The sequence below is a fragment of the Hyaena hyaena genome, unplaced genomic scaffold (assembly GCF_003009895.1).
Source record: "Hyaena hyaena isolate Hyena2069 unplaced genomic scaffold, ASM300989v1 scaffold_1047, whole genome shotgun sequence".
Classification (NCBI taxonomy): Eukaryota; Metazoa; Chordata; class Mammalia; order Carnivora; family Hyaenidae; genus Hyaena; species Hyaena hyaena.
Window position 1 is genome coordinate 175,931 of NW_024081684.1, and position 20,618 is coordinate 196,548.

Consider the following 20,618-nt stretch of genomic DNA (forward strand, 5'->3'; position numbering starts at 1 on the left):
TATTTGTCCTTCTCTGCCTGACTTATTTCGCTCAGCATAACACCCTCAAGGTCCATCCATGTTGCTACACATGGCCAGATTTCATTCTTTCTCATTGCCATGTAGTATTCCATGGTATAGATAAACCACATCTTCTTGATCCATTCATCTGTTGATGGACACTTAGGCTCTTTCCATGTTTTAGCTATTGTGGAGAGTGCTGCTGTGAACATTGGGGTACATGTGCTCCTATGCCTCAGCATTTCTGTATCCCTTGGGTAAATTCCTAGCAGTGCTATTGCTGCTGACCCACTGATTTCAAACTCAACATTCCCCAGACTGACTAGGGTCTCCACCAGGTTTTTTCTGAGGGGATGTACTCTTTCTCTCATTTGACCTTCCATAGTTCCTTGTAGCCTCTGTTGGGGACCTATCTCCTGCAACCTGTATCACATTGATTTGAGCACCTGTCTTATTCCCCTTGCAGAACGAAAGCTCCTAGAGGCAGTGTTTTTGTCTTATTCCTGGATATCTACCCTGAAGTCCCTAGTTCCATGCTTGTCTGATGGGAGGCACCCAAAACCATGAAGAGTAAATCAATGACAGGATGGACAGATGACTTCTGCAGGTTTCTAGCTCTCATGACCCTTGGGCTTGCTTGTTATTCCTTAGCCATGTAGAAAACCACTTTCTCATTCAATTTCATCCTGTCAAAAATCCAGGCATGACTTAGTGAAGGTAAGGCAGAAAGAATTAGTGCTGCCTTCTCTGATATTTGTAAACACAGGGTATAGGATGTGCTATCATTTGACTTGGAGGAAGTGGAAAATGGAATCCAGCCAATTATTTCTTAGGTCATTAAAAGTTATTAAAGAAAACAATAAGAGACATGAAAGTAACCATTGCAATAAAGTGGAAGCTCTAGCTACAAAAATAAATTAATTTAGAAAGGCCAGATAGAAGAAGATTCAGAGAATGGAAGGAGAATTCAAGAGAGGAGGAAAAGAGAATGCACAAGAGGAGTTGTCAGAACAGCTGTAGAATAATCGTAGAATAACCAGAATGCTGCTGTTGAACAATTTCTGAACAGGTACCAATACAATTACTAGTTTTAAATAAAAAAGGGGTCCCTCTAAGAATTCTGCCCTACTGTATCAGAACCAACTCAGGTGCTGGAAGGTCTTACCATTGTTTCTCTTCAGAAATAACTTCCTAGTAGCATTCTCTGTATTGCCAGCTCTTATTTCTGCTTTTTCCCAGGCTGGTCCATGTCCTGCCTGGAATGCCATAAAATTCTTCTGAGGTCTCTGCGTTCTCTGATCACCACCTGCAATTACAATCCCCACAAGAGGAATTTACTAAAGTAATTGGAAAACGAAATCTCACAGCATTTAGCTACTTTCCACAAGGTCCATATTGAATTTGAGAGTGAGCCAGCATTTTGTGCTTGTGTGGTGGAAGCAATAAATATCATTAAGCACTGCATCAAAGTAGCAATGCATTTAAAATGATAAAGGATAAAAAACAATTTTCAAAATTGTTAAACTTGCCCTTCTCCACCACAGTAGATGTCAATATCTTGCTTACCTGCAATGTATCATGAAGTATTGCAATATATTAAAGAGTAGGTAAGCCGAGTGGCCTCATGTTCATCATGAGGGTGGAAAGGCTGCCTTTTGTGGTTATGAAGATTTTCGACCTAACACCTTACAGACCAACTCAGTGCCTCTCTTTCCCTTTTCTAATAGGCTAGGGGACATAATGATGACGTGAGATGGCCCTTGTCCTCAAGTGACCTTTAGTGTGGTAGGGAGACAAAGACATAGCTAACATCTTATACAAAAGATCTGAAAACGAGGAAGTAACGTGGTGTCTGATGGAGAGTTTCAAGTGATTCGTTCTGATGCAGTGAGAGCAGGAGGAGCAGAGGCAGAGTTGTGGGAAAGCGTGTTGCGTTTTCAGAGCAGGGAGTGGATTGGTGTCTTGTGGCAGGAAGTTTATGGCAACACATAGTCAGAGATAGTTATAGAAAGTCTATACCTTTTGGAATTGGTTTTGGATAAATAAAAAATTCTGAGGTCATTCCCTGTGACTTTTAAGATACTCATCTTGAAAACAATTTTAACTCATGTCATATACAGCTGAGCAAAGCCCTAACTCAGGTAGTACATCAAGATCGCTGTTGCCAACACAGGGAACTGGGAAAAAAGAAGTTTTGCTAAACCAGTAAGAACACTTAAGGAATTTGGTGGTAGTCAGCACTGCCCAGCACTCCTGGAGGGTACTGAGGTTTGGTGGAGAATTTCTGACATGACTTTAATTGGGCTGATATCATCCCCTAACTAGTACAACTGTCCTGACTGTGCTCCATATGAACGGCAGCTGATCTTTTACGTCATAGTTTAATTTGAGATCAAATGTGCTTTTCTTGGAAGCTGCCTTTCTGTCTTAAGTCAGGGAATGCTCAGCTTGCAGCAGAAGAAACTGATGCTGGGGAGTGTAACCCCTTCCTCTGGGCTGACCAGCAGCAATGCTGCGAAGGGGTCCAGGGTGGTCTTTGGCCTCTTCAACCATAGTGATAATATGTTTATTGAGAGCTTATTATATAGGAGGCTTTGCATTGAGCATTGCAGATGTATTCTCTAATCTTCACCACGGCTCTTTGAGCAAGATTCTATAATTCTTACTTGATGGATGAGGAATTATAGTCTATACAAGTTAACTTCCTTGAAGTAATGCTGTTAGTGGTGAAGCTGGGACTTGAATCCAGGCATTCTGATGCTCTTACTCTTGTCTCCTTTCCACTGTCAAAGCCTGATTTCAGAAAAGGCATGAGAGACATTCTGCTGCCAGGTAAAGTATCTTTGGAGAGGCAATCTGGTGTAGGGGTTAGGGACATGGACCATGCAGTCAATTTGACATGAGTTTGCATACTGGCTCCATACCTTCCCTGTATGAGCAGACAGATGACCTAGCCCTCCAGCCTTCAGGATGCACATCTGTAAGATGCTGCTAACAGCTGCACATACCTCATATATTATCCTAAGTGTGAAATGAAATGATATACACAACTCTCCTGGCATGTGGTGTGCTCTCAACAAACATGAGCTGCTATCCATGAGGATTCTTGCATGCGTGGTCCACCACTCGGATATTTGTGTTTTACCAATCAGATACTACTTAAGCCAAAATAAATTAATTTAATAGTAGAACTTTTTAAGAATCTGTACTCAATTATTAAGTAATCTGTACTCAACAGTTAAGTAATTATTAAGTAATAGGCAAATATCTACTCAATTGTGAAAAGCTCGAATGATACAGATGACCAAGTTGTCTTTAATCACCCACATGGTAGAATCTGATGCTTCCTTAATTCTTTGGGGGACACCCACGAAAGGGGCAAAAGGGTCCTTCCTGGGCATCTGGAAATGATGCCATGCAGGCTGCCTTCTTGGGGGTGGCTTTCCCCCAGCTTTACTGATCAAGGATCCTTCTCTCACTACACCTGTCAAAAGCACTGGGGATCATCCATGTAAGGAATAGAGGTGTCTGATGACAGAGAAGCACCAGATTTCGGGAGGCAGTTCCAGCCCTGCTCTGCCCCTAAATCGCTATGTGATCCTAGGCCTCACTTCCTGACTATAAAATGGAGCTTTGAAGCTAGAGAATCATCAGCCCCATCTTCAGAGGCCATTTCACTAGATGTCTCCATGTGATAAATACAGGAATGACAAACCACCTCCACACTAACGGAGTTGCCCAGGGTCACATACCTAGTAAGTGGCAGAGCTAAGACTAGAAAGAACCCCTCACCCCTAGTTCTCAGGTCCAAGATATCTGTAGTGAATGAGTAGTGAATACTTTTCTTTCTTCTCTCATCCAGGTTCTCATCCACAGGAGCCATTTTAAGCTCTACAGTTCTCTGGCTCTACCACCCTAAATCACTCTCTCTCTCTCTCTCTCTCTCTCTCTCTCTCTCTCCTTGTCTTTCTCTCAGAGACTAGCAGAGTTGTCCCAGTCTTCATCATGAAAGAGTATATAAATAAAGGAAGTAAAGCCTCTTTTCCCCCTGGCTTGGGGGATCCCAGTGTGACAGGACACAGGGCACTTTCAGCAGATGTCCTGGTCATGAATGCCTTCAGCTGTGGCCGGGAGGGTGGCCCTACTCACCCACGACTGTCCTGGGTCTCTAATCAAAGCTATCATCTTCTGAGAATGCAGATGGCAGCTACCTGTGTGGATTCAACCCCTTCTGTCTTCTTCACTTCCCTTCTTACTCTATTTCTACCTTCACTTGAGACTGCCAACTGCCTTGCCCAGGAAGAAATTCAGATGAATTTCTGGCATCTCTGCCACCCTCCTGCCCCTCCCTGGGAATGGAAATTACTTCAACGTCTGCCAATGACTTGGGATAACAGAGTTATTATTGAGTGCAGAATTCTGGTTCTCTTCCTGCCACATGCTCCTAGCCTGAAATCTTCAGTTTGATGGCAGCAGGGTCTATTTCTGCTTAACTGTTTTCTTTTCTCTTTTATTTTCTTTACTTTTTGAGAGAGAGAGAGAAAGAGAGGGGGAAGGAGAGAGAGAGGAAGAGTGGGGGAGAGACAAAAAGAGAGGGGGACAGAGGATCCAAAGCAGGCTCTGTGCTGACAGCAGAGACCCCAATGAGGAGCTTGAACTCACAAACCATGAGATCATGACCTGAGCTGAAGTTGAACGCTCAGCCAACTGAACCACCCAGGAGCCCCTTAACTGCTATTTTTAAATTTTCTACTGCAGTGATAGCCTGCCCTCCTATAGCCTCTGCTGAAGCCCCTTATCAGTCAGCTCAGATACATACCTCCTCCATCCATCCAGAAGACAAACTCACATACATAGAACAAATGATCATTAAGGAAAATTTTCAGAAAATGGCCCCAGGGTCTGAATTACCCAGAGCACTGTGGTGCTGAGCTGTTCTCTGGGCTTGCCAACAAATACAGCTTGTAAATGATCTACTCCTGAGAAAGATGTAGCTCATAAGGCAAAGTCAGAGAAGTAAGAAGGCTTTTTGCTCTCCATGAGGAGAAACTGAGAATATTACAGTGTGATAGGACACAGGGCAGGAGGGAACACAGGAGAGAAAAAGGAAACAGTCGTGATTAAGCAACAATAACAGCTACGGGGCTCAGTAGACTTGAGTAATTTTTATCTGAGCTCTGACATTCACTAGGTGTGGGACCTCCAGTAAATCACTTTACCTTCCTGCTTTGTCATTTCCTTGTGTGCAATAGGAGAGGGTTGGGTTAAATGGCCCCTTCTGGAGAAAGTGTTCAATTAGCACACCATCTATTCTCCACACTAGAGGCTGGGGTGGAGGGAGGAGGCCAGAGGAACTTCAACTGTGGTTCTTGCTCCTGGGAAGTTTGTGATCTTGTTGGGGAGACCAATACATGGACTCACAGTGGTGATAAATTCATTATGTGAGATTGTGTGTGGAATCGCAAGGCTCATGTCAACCACAGGTATTTAGAAAAGGGGCAGGAGCAGAGGTCTGGGATGCTTCTTGGAGGAGGTAAGACATGAGAAGGGCCTTGAAGGTGATTAGAATGTAAGGAGAGGAGAGGAGAAAGGAAGGGGAGCCTGCGGAGTGGAGCAGAGGCGCCTGTAGGGATAAGGAGCTGAATATAGTATGCAGATGGAGTCCATTATGTAAGCCTTGAAAGCCATTAGATATCGTCCTTCTTTTTAAGAAATTTTTTTTGAGAGAGAGACTACAGGCATATGTGTGGGAGGTAGGGACAGAGAGAAAGGGGGAGAGAGAATCCCAAGCAGGTTTTGCACTGTAAGCACAGAGCCTGATCTAGGGCTCCATCCCATGAACCATGAGATTATGACCTGGGCTGAAATCAAGATTGGGACACTTAACCTACTGAGCCATCCAGGTGCCCCAAGTCTTCTGTTTTTAAAAGAATTGTTTCTGGTATCAAGGGTTAGAGGTAAATTTGATGAAATGAAAAGGGAACAAACAGGAAGTGGTTCTCTTCTCAACCTTGGTGGCACATTGAACTATGGATACTTCAGTCACTTCTCCAGAAATTCTGATTTATTTGGTCTGGGGAGAAAGTCAAAGGATAGTCCATTCTTTTCCTTTTCCTCCCTCCCTCTCTTCTTCTTTTTCTCCCTGCTTTTTCTCTCTCCCTCTTTATTTATTTTTCTGTAGCTATTTGGGTATGAAGTGATAAGGGCCTGAAATAAAATAGTAGCAATTGAAATGGAGAAGAAATGAAGATAAAGAAACATTTTAAAGGAGAAACTGCCAGGTACCTTGCTAATGAACCACAGGGAATTAAAGAGAGATTCCATTCATTTCTTTAAAATATTTATTGAGCACTTAGCATATGCCTTATACTGAATCAGAGGCTATGGGGAATTCAGATGGCGAGACCCTGGTCCTTACTTCAAGGAGCCTACGTTTAGTAGATGACAAAGAAAAGAACTATAATACACGGAGAATGCAGACACTTGATTAAGTGTATATTTTTTCCTTATGGTGTGGAGATATACGGAGAGGAGAGGGCTTTAGTCCTTATGGCAGACACAGTGAAGAAAGTTCTCCACAGAGGTACCCTTGAGTGGCAGCTTGAAGTATCAGCAGGTGGGGTTGGAGGAAGGGGTTGTCCAGTGGGAGTAACAGTGGAGGGAAAGGTGTGGAGATGGCTGGGTGTAATGAAGGGCAGAATGAATGCATGGCCACCAATAGCCTGATCCCTAAGGAGTATGTGGTGTACAGAAAGCTTTGTGAGAAATATAGATTAGTGATGGAGAAGGTTAGATTTTTTTGTGGGTTGCCTTTTGATTTTTGAATGTTGGCAATGTTTTATTTTCAAACTTAGTCACAGTCATAGGAGTATTCATTGTAAAAGTATTTCTTTAAATGTACATAAATGCTTATCAGCTTTCTGCTTGTGTATTATTTTATAGCTTTAAATGCTTAATTAAAGAACAGTAGGGGCGCCTGGGTGGCTCAGTCGCTTAAGCGTCTGACTTTGGCTCAAGTCATGATCACACGGGTGGTGGGTTAGAGCCCCGTGACAGGCTCTGTGCTGACAGCTAGCTCAGAGCCTGGAGCCTGTTTCAGATTCTGTATCTCCCTCTCTCTCTGACCCTCCCCTGCTCACGCTGTCTCTCTTTCTCTCTCTCTTTCAGAAATAAATAAAAATGTTAAAAAATTAAAAAAATAAACAACAGTAGATGTAATCAATTGTTACAAGCCTACATACACCTAACAGTACAGTACATACACCTAACATTACAATCTTATGAAATGTATCAAAAAAAGAGAAAAAATATACGTAAATTAACAACTGTGGTTGCAGATGTTTTAACATGCAGGACGCCTGGGTGCCTTAGTCGGTTAAGCGTCCGACTTTTGCTTAGGTCATGATCTCCCGGTTCGTGGGTTCGAGCCTCGCATCGGGCTCTGTGCTGTGACTCCCTCTCTCTCTGACCCTCCCCTGCTCACACTGTCTCTCTCTCTCTCATAGAAATAAATAAAACATTAAAAAAAAATAAAAAATAAATAGGAAATGTTTTAATATGCATCTCTAAGAACTGTAGATCAAATAGACATTAAAAAGATCATGATATGCACAAGCAGAAAATACAATATATGTATACCCAAAATAAACAGAGTAAAGAATGTTTTTTTAAAATATATGTAGCATATTTATAGTAGAATTCTATAAATTCCAAAGAATCAGTCCCATTCAGAAAATGTCCTCTAATTACAATGCAACTGTGGAATGAATATTTTTAAAAAGATAGCTAAAATAAAATCCCACATGTCCAGAAACTAGGTAACATATATTAAATGACACTTGGTTTAAAAAATAAGTATTTAGAAGTAAAACACTACATGATAGGATTTGTGTAACACAGCTAAAGCAATTCTTAAAGGCATAGTTGTAGCTTTAAATAAATATGCTGATGACAAAAAATAAAAAAGATAAGAAAAAATAAATACACGGATGAACAGGCAAGATTGAAACAAATGAGTTACCACTTTATACCTATTAGGATTACTGTCATAAAGCAAAATAACAAATGTTGTGAGGATAATATTAACTTTTTAATTAAAGTATATATGCAATAAAATTTACCCAGTTTAGAAGTCAGATTTTTTAAGGTCTTAAATGCCCAGATAAGGGATTTGGATGGCCAGAGCTCATATGGTGCAATAGAAAGTTCAACAGATTTTTTTTGTCATCGAATTATAGTTTCACCATTTGCCAACTATAAGATCTTAGACCAATTACTTGTGTCTCAGGGCCTTACTCTCTCAACCATGATAGGACTACATCTCTAGGAGAATGTGAAAAGGATATAGTGTACATATTAATGCTTCGCACATAATAAGGATGTAAGAGGTAATAGTTCATTTTCTATTTTACCCATCAGAATCTTCAAGGATGGGACCATAGTCTCTGCATGTTTGAAAAGCATCCTTTTCAGGGTGGTTCTGATGTACAGCTAAAGTTTCAAATTGTTGATGTAGACAGTGGAAGCCATGTCAGGCTTTGCTCTAGGCAGTGGCTTGTTAGGACTATCCATTGGGAGGGTGAGTCTCCAGGGGCCCTCACTGGGCCAAGAAGTCTGGGAAAATATGGAAAGGCAGAGTGTGGATAGCAGGTGGAAGATTTGATTCAGAGGGGTTGGTGACAAGCTTGGTTTTAGTTAATGTTTGTTTATTCATCAATAAGCAAACATTGATTCAGGCCTACTTTGAGTGAGCCCTTGTATTTCATACAGAGATAAGTGCATCCTCACTTCTCTGACTCATCTCTTAAGGAACAATTGGAGGCTTTCTGTGGTCTCTTTCTTCCTTGTCTTCTAGCTGACTCAGTGGTTATACTGGTAGTGGCATTTTAGGAAAGGTTAGGAGTTTTCAGTTGACTATGGGGTACAGAGCTCTCAACCACAGGTATTCCACTGGGGTGGTGGCTGGTAGGATAGTTCATGACTTTTATCTTTCTTTTAGGATCTTCTAGCCTGGGATCCATAGCCACTTCCTAGTCTAGATCTCATTATTAATACAAATCCCTAGACTCAGGTGCTGATTCTTCTTCTTCATTTTTTTTTTTTAATAACACTAGGAACTACCAGGCAGAGTAGAATAAACAGGAAACCATGATATCATTCCTCTAGCATGATTAGTAGCTGTAACAATGGCTATGAGAATGGGCTTCACAGAGTTCTTGCTCATGTTTCCTGGACAGTCAACTTCGTGGGACAAATACACACCAACACAGAGGACTTATGCTGGCCACCTATTATGTTATTACAAGAAGATAACTGTCATCAGACCTTAAAACAAGGAACAGAATATCCTTTATACCTTGTTTTGCTCTCAGTAGGTCTGCATATCCCTGTTCTGTCTTGACTTTAGGTACATTGCCCCATGATTGGGGAAATTAAACTAGGCAAGGTGATCAGAGAAGGTCCCAAAGAAGAAATTCCTGATATCATATTGGGAGGAAGAATGGAAGCTAGCCCTGGCAGGGTTAGGAGTTGGAGATTGCAGGGTGGGTGGAGAGGATTCAGCCTTATGAACAAAAGGCAGAGCATGGAACTACTTAAAATGTAACTAGCGCTTCATAAAATGAGGCTGGAGAGATAGCTAAGGTATCTAGCTGGCATACATTTTTAGGGCAAAGGTCCTGAGATCATTAGGATGACATTGAAAATTTTTTAAAATGGGGAGGTAAAATCAATCAGATTTTTATTTTGAAAAGATCACATGACTGATGTATAAAGACAAGATTAGAGAAGGGCCAGAGTAGTTTTGGGAGGAGTTCAGGTGAGAGGTGATGATAGCTTGAGTTATGTGATATACTAGAGATAGAAACAAACCAAAGACTTAAGAAGCAGATAGTTCTTGGTGAGAAAATAGAAATGATGCTGTGAATTAATGGAGTTAGTATGGACTACCTGTAAGGGGGTGCCCATGGTGTTCTCTTGTCAATTCAACTCCACAGGTCTAAAAGAAGATGCCTCATCTTTTCTCCATCTATCTCTATCTGGCTTGCTGTGGATGGAATATTTGTTTCCCCAAAAGTCATATTTTGAAATCTAGGCCCCAATGGTATTAGGAGGTGAGGCCTTTGGGATGTGATTAGGTCATTAGGGAGGTGCCCTCATGAAAGGGATTGGTGTCCTTCTAAAGGAGACCCCAGAGAGGTTCCTCACCCCTTCTGCTATGTGAGAGCACAGTAAGAAGATAGCTGTCTATGATCCAGAAAGTGAGCTCTCTCCAGAGACTGAATCTGCTTGTGCCTTGATCTTAGACTTCCCAGCCTTCAGAACTATGAGATGTGTTTCCTGTGTAGCCTACCCAGTCTCTGGTGTTCTGTTATAGTAACCCAAATGGTCTAAGATGTGGTCAATATCTGTTAATGATACAATCATTTTAATCATTTGATCTAAAATCTGGACATAATCTTGCACGTCTACCTTTCTTTTATGTTTAAATCTATGGCTAGTTGTCATAAAGTACAGAATTTTCTTTTGAAATGTCTCTTTCATTTCTCTTTGTCTCTTTTAAAAATTCCAATCCAGATTCATATAAAATACCTGGCATTTGGTGCCTACATTTTATATCCCAATTCTGGTCTCCATCCTGAACATGGGGTCTCCTTTAAACATTGTTCTCACCATTCTGCTTCCTCCACAGAACCTTGTAGGGAATTTCCCTTTGGCCTGAAGTGAAAATCTGAATGCTTTGGTTTAGAATTCAAGGAGTGATTTCCTCTCCCCTCCCATGGCTTCCTTTCCTTCCCTACCTGCTTTGTCCTCTGAGATGAGTCTGTTCAGAACAATGTTTAAAGTCCATAGGCCTCTGGGGCTGTTCTTAGGTAGAAATGGGTGTTCTCCTCAAGGAACAAGTGGGTCACTGAAGCCAACATATGTTTCCCTCCGCTGGGCCTCTAGTCTGCCTCTCCTGTGGTTGTTTCCTCATTGGGCAGGGACTCTGCCTCATAAAGGCCCCTCTGTGATGTAATATGAGCATCTTTACCACACCTCTGTAGTGAGCACAAGAGCAGTTTTGACTATGCTGGATATACTGTCTCCTGTAGCATCCTTTGAGAAGCTGAGATCATCACACCAAACACGGCCCTGTAAAAGCAGTTTTATAGGGACTGTCCCATGTGCTGCTGCACTCCCTTGGTCTGATTTAATTGAGAAAATATTATATCCAGAGCAGTGCTTTCCCAACCTGTAGATGGGGCACTGGAACTTGTGATTATGAATAGTCTCCTGAGTTCAGAACCAGTAAAATGGGCACTGGGAACAGTGAAGGAAGATGGAGATTTTAAGCTGAGTTTAGGGGGTGGTAATACTCAGCAATAATACTATGATAGTGCTCTATGTGGATATCATAATTTCCAATATATTTATCTCATGAAGGAACAGAAGAGTTAGAAATGCAGAAGAACATATTTGCAGGGGATCATCTTTCAGTTTTGAGAAGATGGAATTTAAAACACCTGTGAACCAACTAGGTACAGATTTCCAGCTGGTAGTTGAAAATTTGGGTCATGATCTCGTGGTCCATGAGTTTGAGACTGGCGTCAGGCTCTGTGCTTATAGCTTAGAACCTGAAGCCTGCTTCTGAGTTTGTGTCTTCCTCTCTCTCTGCTCCTCCCCCACTCATGGTTTGTCTCTTTCTCTAAAAAATGAATACATGTTAAAAATATTAAAAAATGAGAATGAAATTAGAGCTAGACCAATTTGAATTTGAGAGTCATCTTTATGTAAGAAATAAAGCTGTGAAGGGGGTTGAGCTTTTTATTTTTATTTTTGGAAGATTGATTAAAAATAATAGTTTATTCTGACTAGAATTCTATGCTCCTATTTATAAAGTTTCTTAAAATTTTTTATATCTTAAGTTTTATTTATTTATTTATTTTAAGAGAGAGAGAGAAAGAGTGCAAGTGGAGGAGGGCAGAGAGAGAGAGAGAGAGAGAGTCTCAAGCAGGCAGTGTAGAGTCCATGCAGGGCTTGAACTCACAAAACCATTAGACCATGACCTGAGCCGAAATCAAGAGTTGGACACTTAACTGATGGAGCCACCCAGGTGCCTCTCTATGCTCCTATTTTAAAAAACAACAAAAAATACTTCTATGTGCTAATAGAAAAAAAATCCAGGATAATATATTGATCTGAAAAGAGCCATAAAATAATTTCTTTTTGTCTCAAGAAGTTGGGAGAGGGGTAAAAGTAATATATATTTCTATGCATAAAGAAACTAAAAAAATACTAAGAAATCGGTAACATATAGATGGGGTGCCAGGGAGACCATTCACATTTCCTTTCTTTCTTTTTTAATTGTTTAACAACCTGAATTATTATCCATATAAAAATTAATTTACTTGATAAAAGGGAGATTATAATAGTCCTGACATGTTTACACTTTCCAAGTAGTGAAATTAAAAACAAAACCTGTTTAAGTGTTATATTGTAAAAGAAAAGAAAGGGCATCTTGAAACCAACGAAAAGCAATAAAAAATTACCATTTTTAAAGGCAGTCTTTTAAATTGATACAATATTGTTGTCTCTTTGGTACTTGGCTGTAGACCCGTGAACTCTTCATCACTACCTGTCTGTGGCCCTGAAGAAGTTGGGGAAACCACTAGTTAATAAATTAGTAAATAAAATTTTCTTTTTTTTTAAATTGAAGTATAATTAACATATGGTGTTATGTTAGTTTCAGGTGTACACTATAATGATTCAACAATACTGTACATTACTCAGTGCTCCTCATGACAAGTGTCCCCTTAATCCCCTTCACCTATTTCCCCCATCCCCCTGTCCACCTCCCCTCTGGTAAGCATCAGTTTGATAGAGTTAAGAGTCTCTTTCTTGGCTTCCCTCTCTCTCTCTCCTTTTTTCCTTTTGCTTGTTTGTTTTGTTTCTTAAATTCTACCTGTGAGTGAAATAATAACGGTATTCGCGTTTCTCTAACTTATTTCACTTAGCATTATATCCTCTAGAGCCGTCTATGTTTGTTGCAAATGGCAAGATTTCATTATTTTTGTAGGGATGAGTCATATTCCACTGTGTATAAACCATAAAAGGGGGTAAGCCTTCTAAGGAAGAGGAGAGTGAGTCTTTGTGAGACGCCTACATTAGGTCTCCAGAGGAAGGAAGCAGGGTGAGTAAAGGAGGTGGAAGATGTGGCCAGTGAGAGAGCAGATACTCCAGTTCTGTCTCATTGTCCAGGGAGCGAAGAGCTTCAAGAAGAAGAGAGTAGGTGGCCAATGGAGCGAATACTGTTAACTGCAGTTACTGAGAAGAATAAGGGGTGAGTAGAGGCCTGGGTTTTGGAATTCAGGGTTACCTTGCAATTTTTGTAGGTGTATATATATCCTGGGGAGAATTGGTTTTGCTGGCCTGAGAACTGATGGGAAGTGGGGGACCCCTTTTTCCCTCCAGGGGCTCCACAGAGATAACTTTTATCTGAAAGCCTCCCGTCTGTAATCTTCCTTCTGCTTTATAAGGAAAAAATATATATATATTTTAATGTTTATTTATTTTTGAGACAGACAGAGACAGCATAAGCATGGGAGGGGCAGAGAGAGAGAGAGAGACACGGAAACTGAAGCAGGCTCCAGGCTCTGAGCTGTCAGCACAGAGCCCAATGCAGGGTTTGAACTCCCCAACCGGGAGATCATAACCTGAGCTGAAGTCTGACGCTTAACCGACTGAGCCACCCAGGCGCTCCTAAGGAAAATAGTTTTGAAAGAATCCAGTTACCCAACAAAGACTGATGAAACCCAGCAACACTGAGTATTGTGGGTGATTCTGAGAGTTGAGGTCCTTTAAAGGAGAGATTCACCTTTTGGGGGGAAATTTTTTTACCTTGAAAAAGAGCTCTTTCAACCTTTCACCCTTACTTGTAATTGGTTCAGAACCCTTTATGGCTAATCTCCTGCGGGAAATTTACTTCTCAGCCTTTCAGTAGGTACCTTCAAAGTACCATCTCTTTTGATGTATGCTTACTGGCAAAAGAAGCAATTTCCAGGAGACTCAGAATCTGGTTGGTGGTCCCAAAACCACCTACAAAGGCTTGAAACAATGGTTCCAGAGGGAGATGTTTCTGTGAGAGGAAAGTGAAAATAGGTCTGTTCAGGAGTTGATATTATTTTCTAACTATTGATAACTTGGCCTTTTTTCTATCTTTCTGAATTTAGTACATGTACCTCTACTGAGAACCCTCTTTCCAGGACAAATTTTGTTGTCACATAGAAAATATTGTGTCTATGTATGTGCCAAACATTTGTTTAATTGAACTGTTGATTGTATTATCTAGCACTTTCATTATTTTGTTTCATTCTTATCCTTCCTTTATATATTTTTATTATAAAATATTTCAAATAATACAGAAAAGTAGAAAAGGCTATACTATGAGCACATGTGTAATCCATACCTGGATTTAACAATTTTTAGTATTTTGTCATATTTGTTTTATATGTAAATAATTTATATGTACATGCACATATATAGTTTTTCTCAAAACTATTTAAAAGTTAAATTACATCCACCCAGAAACTTCATCTCTAAATATTTCAGCATACCTCTCTAAAAATGACATTCTTCCACATATCCACAATGTCAACATTACATCTAACTAAGCTAATAATTCCCTAGTCTATATTTAAATTTCCTCAGTTGTTCCCAAAATGTCTTATATATCTGGTTTGTTCAAAACAGGATCCAACCAAGAACATCTCTCTTTTTCTAGAACCATTGTTCCTTCCTCTTCTCCTTCTCCCAAGTTCATTGAAGTGTTGAAGTGATTGGACCACTTCTCTTAAGAATGTCCCATATTGTGGCTTTGTCTGATGGTTTCTTTGAAGGACGGCTTAGTTTGTTCCTCTGTTCTTTGTCTTCCTTGTATCTGGAAATTATAAAGAACAAAAGCTTCATTAGATTAAAATTAAACATGTTGGGGGTGCCTGAGTGTCTCTGTCAGTTGAGCATCTGACTATTGATTTTGGCTCAGGTCATGACCCCAGGGTCGTAAGATAGAACCCTGCATTGAGCTCCACACTGAATGTGGAGCCTTCTTGAGATTCTCTCTCTGTCTCTCTCTCTTTCTCTCTCTCCCTCTGCCCCTCTCCCCAGCTGGTGCACTCTCTCTCTTTAAAATAAAATTAAAAATTAATAAAAATTAAACATGCTTGTCAAGAACACTTTATGGGCAATACTGTGCACTTCATCCTGTTCTCAGCTTCAGAACAACATGCTTCCAAATACCACTGAAGCCTCCTGTGTTTTCCTCCCCAATAACACACCTGCCTCTTTCCACCAGAGGCAGTGATTATCTTGAATTCTCTGTTGACCACTTCCTGTATTTTCTTTACAGTTCTATCATGTACCTATGTATCTCCAAGCAATACATTATTTAGCTTTAATCTTGTATAAATGAAATCATACTGTATACATATGTCAATAAGCAAAGCTATAGGTCACTCATTTTCATATCCGTGTAGTATTCTCTTGTATGACTATACTGCAACTTATTTATTCATTCTACTCTTGATAGACATCAGATTGCTTCCAGGTTTTCATTATTTCAAGCAATTCTGCAGTAAATGTTCCCATCCATATTTGTGGTCCACATATATAAAGGTTTCTCTAGGGCATACATCTAGGAATGTAATTACAGGGCTGTATGGTGTATGCAAGTATAACTTTGCTGGGTACAGTTCAAGATACAGTTACAAAGAACACAATATCCCCGAGCTCATTAAAACCGAAAGGTGAATAACCATAGGTTATTGATCATTTACAGAATTCTTAGAAGGGTAGAAGGTATAGACTCTAGGCGGATCTTTGAGGAATGATTCCCTAAGCTACACCAAAAGACTGGGCCACCGAGAAAGCTACAGCTTATCCCATGGACAGGAAGCTGTTTTGAAGTGAAATCTGCCAATACAATTCTGGCTCCAAAGCCACACTGCCTTAGGTGCAATTAGAAAGGCACTTCAGCTAAATCAGGAAGCCACTGTTAGAACTACTGGCTCCAAAACCAAGCTGCCTCTGATCTGAAACCACCTTTTAAAACTGAGGAACCACCATTATAATTCCTGCCAGCAAAACAAATGCCCTGAACCCCTCTTTCCCCACTGAATTCTGTTCAAGTCTCACTGACCACACTGGGCAGGTCCAACCTCAATCCTACCTGGATCTCCAACTATCGGGGTGTCTTAGAAATGTAGATTTTAGTTTTCTGCCCTTTGCAACATAATATGGCTACTAGACAGAGGTTGGGCGAAGAATTGAGGAAACTAGTTGGTAGTAATGTCAGTTGCTCTCTGCTCTGATAGAGCCAGTCTCTGCTCCTACTAGCAGCACATGAGAACACTTGTGCTTCTCTGTCCTCACCAGTGCTGGCTTTTGTGGGGTTTTTGTGTCTGAAAAGCTATTTTATTGTCATCTTAATTTGCAGTTCCCTGGCTAATTATGAGGTTGAGCACGTCTTCATGTACATATTCATATGTGTTGGCCATTCGTGTTTCTTTTTCACAGATACGCCTATTTATGCCTTCTGTATATTTCCTGTTCTTTTTTTTTGTTTCTTATTCATTAGGATTCTTCACAATTCTGGATAATTCTTTGTTGGTCATGTTATACAAATATCTTCTCAACTGAAGCTTGTCTTTTCACTTTTAAAATGGTGCTTGTACTGAACAGAAGTCCTTATTATTTGTCAATTTTATTAAGTTTTTTCTTTAAGATTTGCACTTTTCTTGCTGGTTTAAAAATCTTTCCCTATCCAAAGATCATGAGGATAGTCTTTTGTAATGTTTTTAAAAGGTTTCAAAGTTTTATTTTTCCCGTTTTAGTTCCTGATCCACCTGGGATTGGCTTTTATGTATGGTGTGAGGCATGAACCATTTTCTTTTCTTTTTTTTTTTTTAGAAAATACTATTTAAAGAAAATTTTCTTATATCTTTATTTTGTTTTGAGAGACAGAGACAGAGAGCGAGAGGGGGAGGGGCAGAGACAGAGGGAGACACAGAATCTGAAGCAGGCTTCAGGCTCTGAGCTGTCAGCACAGAGCCCGATGTGAGGCTCGAATCCATGGACTGTGAGATCGTGACCTGAGCCAAAGTCGGATGCTTAACTGACTGAGCCACCCAAGTGCCCTACCCATTTTCATTTATGGGATAACTCCTCTGAGATGCAATGCTAGATTTATCATAGATCATGTTTTAAGTGTGGATTTGTTTCTGGGCTCTCTTTGCTCCATTTATCTGTTTTTCCTCCTTGTATTAATCACACACAATCCTAATTACTGAATCTTTATACTATGTCTTGATTTTCTGGTGGAACAGTCATCTGCCTCAAGTGTACTGGGCTTTTGGCTCTTCTTTATGTTTTACAATTAGATTATAAAATTCTACAAAACATCTTAGTGGCGTTTTTACTGGAATTTCATTGATTCTATAAAACAGTTTGGAGAGAAATGAGATCTTTAAGATATTCAGTCTTCCTATACATGAAAAATTATGTCATTCTGCTTATTTACGTCTTATTTGTTATCTTTCACTGCAGTTTTATTTCTCCAAAAGGTCTTGCTTGTCTTTTGCTAGACTTATTCCCTAGTACCTTATTTTGTTGTTGCCATTGTAAATATCTTTAAAAATTACATTTTCTAACTTCCTTATTTGCTGATATATAGAAATGTAGTTGACTCATATTGATCTTATACCTAGAAAACTTACTAAACTCTTTAATTCTTTTTCTTTCTTTTTTTTTTTTAAAGTTTTTATTTATTTCAGAGAGAGAGATAGTGTGAGCAGGGGAGGGTCAGAGAGAGAGGGAGACACAAAATCTGAAGCAGGCTCCAGGCTCTGAGCTGGCTGGCAGCACAAAGCCCGACGTGGGGCTCAAATCCACTGAACCATGAGATCATGACTTGAGCCGAAGTAGGCCGCCCAACCGACTGAGCCACCCAGGTGCCCCATCTTTTTAACTAATTCTAATAATCTATAGATACTTGGAAGTTTTTTATGTAGAACATAATGTCTATAAATAATAGTTTGATGTCTTCTTTTTTGAATCCATATTCTTGCTTTAGTGTCTGGGTTAAGATTCTAATACAGTGCTGAATAGAAGTAGGGAAAGTGTGTAACCTTATGTTGTTCCTGATCTTAAAGGGTATGTGTTAATATTTCATAATTGAGAACAAAGTTTGCTTTTATTAGTTTCAAGATACCCTTTTTCTTATTAAGACTATTTATTTCTCTTTCTAGTTTGTAAAGGATTATTGCTATTGCTATTATTTGCTTTTTGTCTTATGAATGTTTTTTTGAATTTTATTAAATGCTTATGCTATATCAATTCAGATCACAACATAGTTTTTCTCTAACGATATAAATTACATTAATTTATGTTCTAATATTGATCTGAACTTTTATTCCTGGATTGAACTCAATCTGGCCATGCTCTTTTTTAAAATCATTTTTTAAATTGCTGGATTCAGCTTGCTAATTCAGGATTTTTTCATTCATAATAATAAATGAGACTGATCTTCAATTTTTCCTTTCCAATACTGTCCTTCCCTGAGTTTTTACATGAAGCCTACAACAGCGTATAAAATCAGTCTGGGAAGTGTTCCTCTTTTTTCTCCTTTTTAATGAGTTTGTACAAACTTGGATTACTAGAGTTTTAAAGATGCTAGAGGTGGCCAATTCTGTGGTCAGAGACATGTTTGAGCTCTCATCTTTACCATTTAGTAGCTTGAGAGCTCTTGGGCTGGTAACTTACATTTCTAGGACTCAGTTTCCTTATCAGTGAAGTGGAAGTATTAGCACACACTCTCTCTGCCTTAAGAGTTGTTGCACTACCATGAACATTAAATGGTATACTTTATGTAAAAATGAAGTGTAAATCCTATAAGTAGGATGCCTCTGCCAAAGCTAGCCTTAAGGAAAACATTGCCCTGTGGATTGTTTCCAAAACAGTCTTTTTCTGATATTGTAAATCAGATGAAGGGAGCAGAAGTACTCCCGGAGATTTCCTCTCCTTATAAGGTTGAGTCAGAAGCACTGACAATGTACTTCCCGAGGAGATGATGTTGGAAGTTTCCAAAGTCAAATTTGTAGCCTTCCTTCAGAGCCTTGGAGAGGGCCCAGGTCACTGAATCATTGAGTGTTCTGGCTGCTCTCATAGATCATCTAATCAATGGAGGATGGCAGCCAAGATGGTATTTAATATATATCTAGGGATTTATGGTCTCAAATTTAATAGCATGTTAATTTTTCCATGTATATTTTGATTTCCAAAAATAATACCTTCTCATGGTAATGGTACAAGAGAGATTTTATTTTATTTTATTTTTTTCCTTAGTATTGGAATTTTATTTATTTATTTTTTGTTCATAGTTTTATGTTTTTTTATTTTAATTTTAATTTATTTATTTATTTTACAAATAGTTTATTGTCAAGTTGGTTTCCATATAACACCTAGTGCTCATCTGCACAAATGATGGGGGGATCCCCAGAAGCTCCTCTATGCCCATCTCACCCCTCCCCCCCACACCCATCAGTCCTCAGTTTGTTCTCAGCATTCAAGAGTCTCTCATGGTTTGCCTCTCTCCCTCTCCCCCACACAAGAGAGATTTTAAATGATATGAAAGAAATAAATGAAAAGTCAAAAACTTCCTTCTTCTGTAGTCACTTCATCCTGTTCTCCTTAGAGACAACTTTTTAAACTTTCTCTTTCTACTATTTTGGGAAGTCCCTGCCATGATTCTGAATGATATGAATTTACCTCTGTTTTTTGATTTACAAATTTTTAGACAGTATCTATTTTCTCCCTACCATAATAGTGATGAACTTATTTTTCTTTCCTGTATTCTTCTTTCCTTTCTGTTAGTCATATTTTATTTTTAGTTCATCTTAGTTACTACTAAAATCATATTTAATAACCTTAATAATACTTAACATATATAATCTTAAAATAATATTGTGAACTTTACATCTTGACCTATCAATTTTAGTATTTCCCCTGAATTCTCGCTATGCAAGATGAGAAAGTTGGTTTCTCTGCATTTCCTTTCCACCTCCGTGTATCTCCTGACCCCCACCATCTGTAGTTACATTTCAAAGTCTTTGTTTATAACATACATTCTGTTCTATAACCACATATGTCCCTTATGCTTTGCCTGTAGGTTGACTTAACTGAAGGCCAATGTCTAGAGTTTATAATATTAAGGTTATATAAAGATGTGTTCAGTGAAGATCATGTAATGTGATTGCAAAACTAGAGAAGGAAAAATGAGGGCCTCTATGTTAAATTCAGGTTCTTGAAGGAGAAGAAAACTCAAAACCCAGCAGGAAAAGTGATTTCCAGGAGAAGGGAAGAGGGACAGCCTATTGTAAAGACTTATTTTTGTAATTACTTTATGCATCCATCTTGTAAAGAAAATTATCCAGCTTTTAAATTATACCATTTCTTTCAGGGAATCCATTTTCTTTGCATGTACACTTTTTAAAGCTTGCTGAATTTTTCTCATTTTCCTAGGTTCTAATTCGAACCTATTGCTTTTCTAGGCCTGCTGCATAGCTGTCATCCTGGGATTTCTTTTT

The 20,618-nt window shown here is 39.4% G+C and overlaps 1 long non-coding RNA gene across 1 annotated transcript in view; it reads right to left on the minus strand.

Moving 5' to 3' along the window:
• The window catches only part of LOC120223833, a 30,672-nt gene extending 19,725 nt beyond the window's left edge, over positions 1 to 10,947 (minus strand). Inside the window, exons 1-2 of the long non-coding RNA XR_005526379.1 lie at positions 10,800 to 10,947; positions 1,166 to 1,306 (exon numbers count right to left, since the gene is read on the minus strand). This is a non-coding gene — a long non-coding RNA (uncharacterized LOC120223833). The remainder of the gene's footprint in view (positions 1 to 1,165; positions 1,307 to 10,799) is intronic.
• Between the last annotated feature and the right edge of the window lie 9,671 nt (positions 10,948 to 20,618).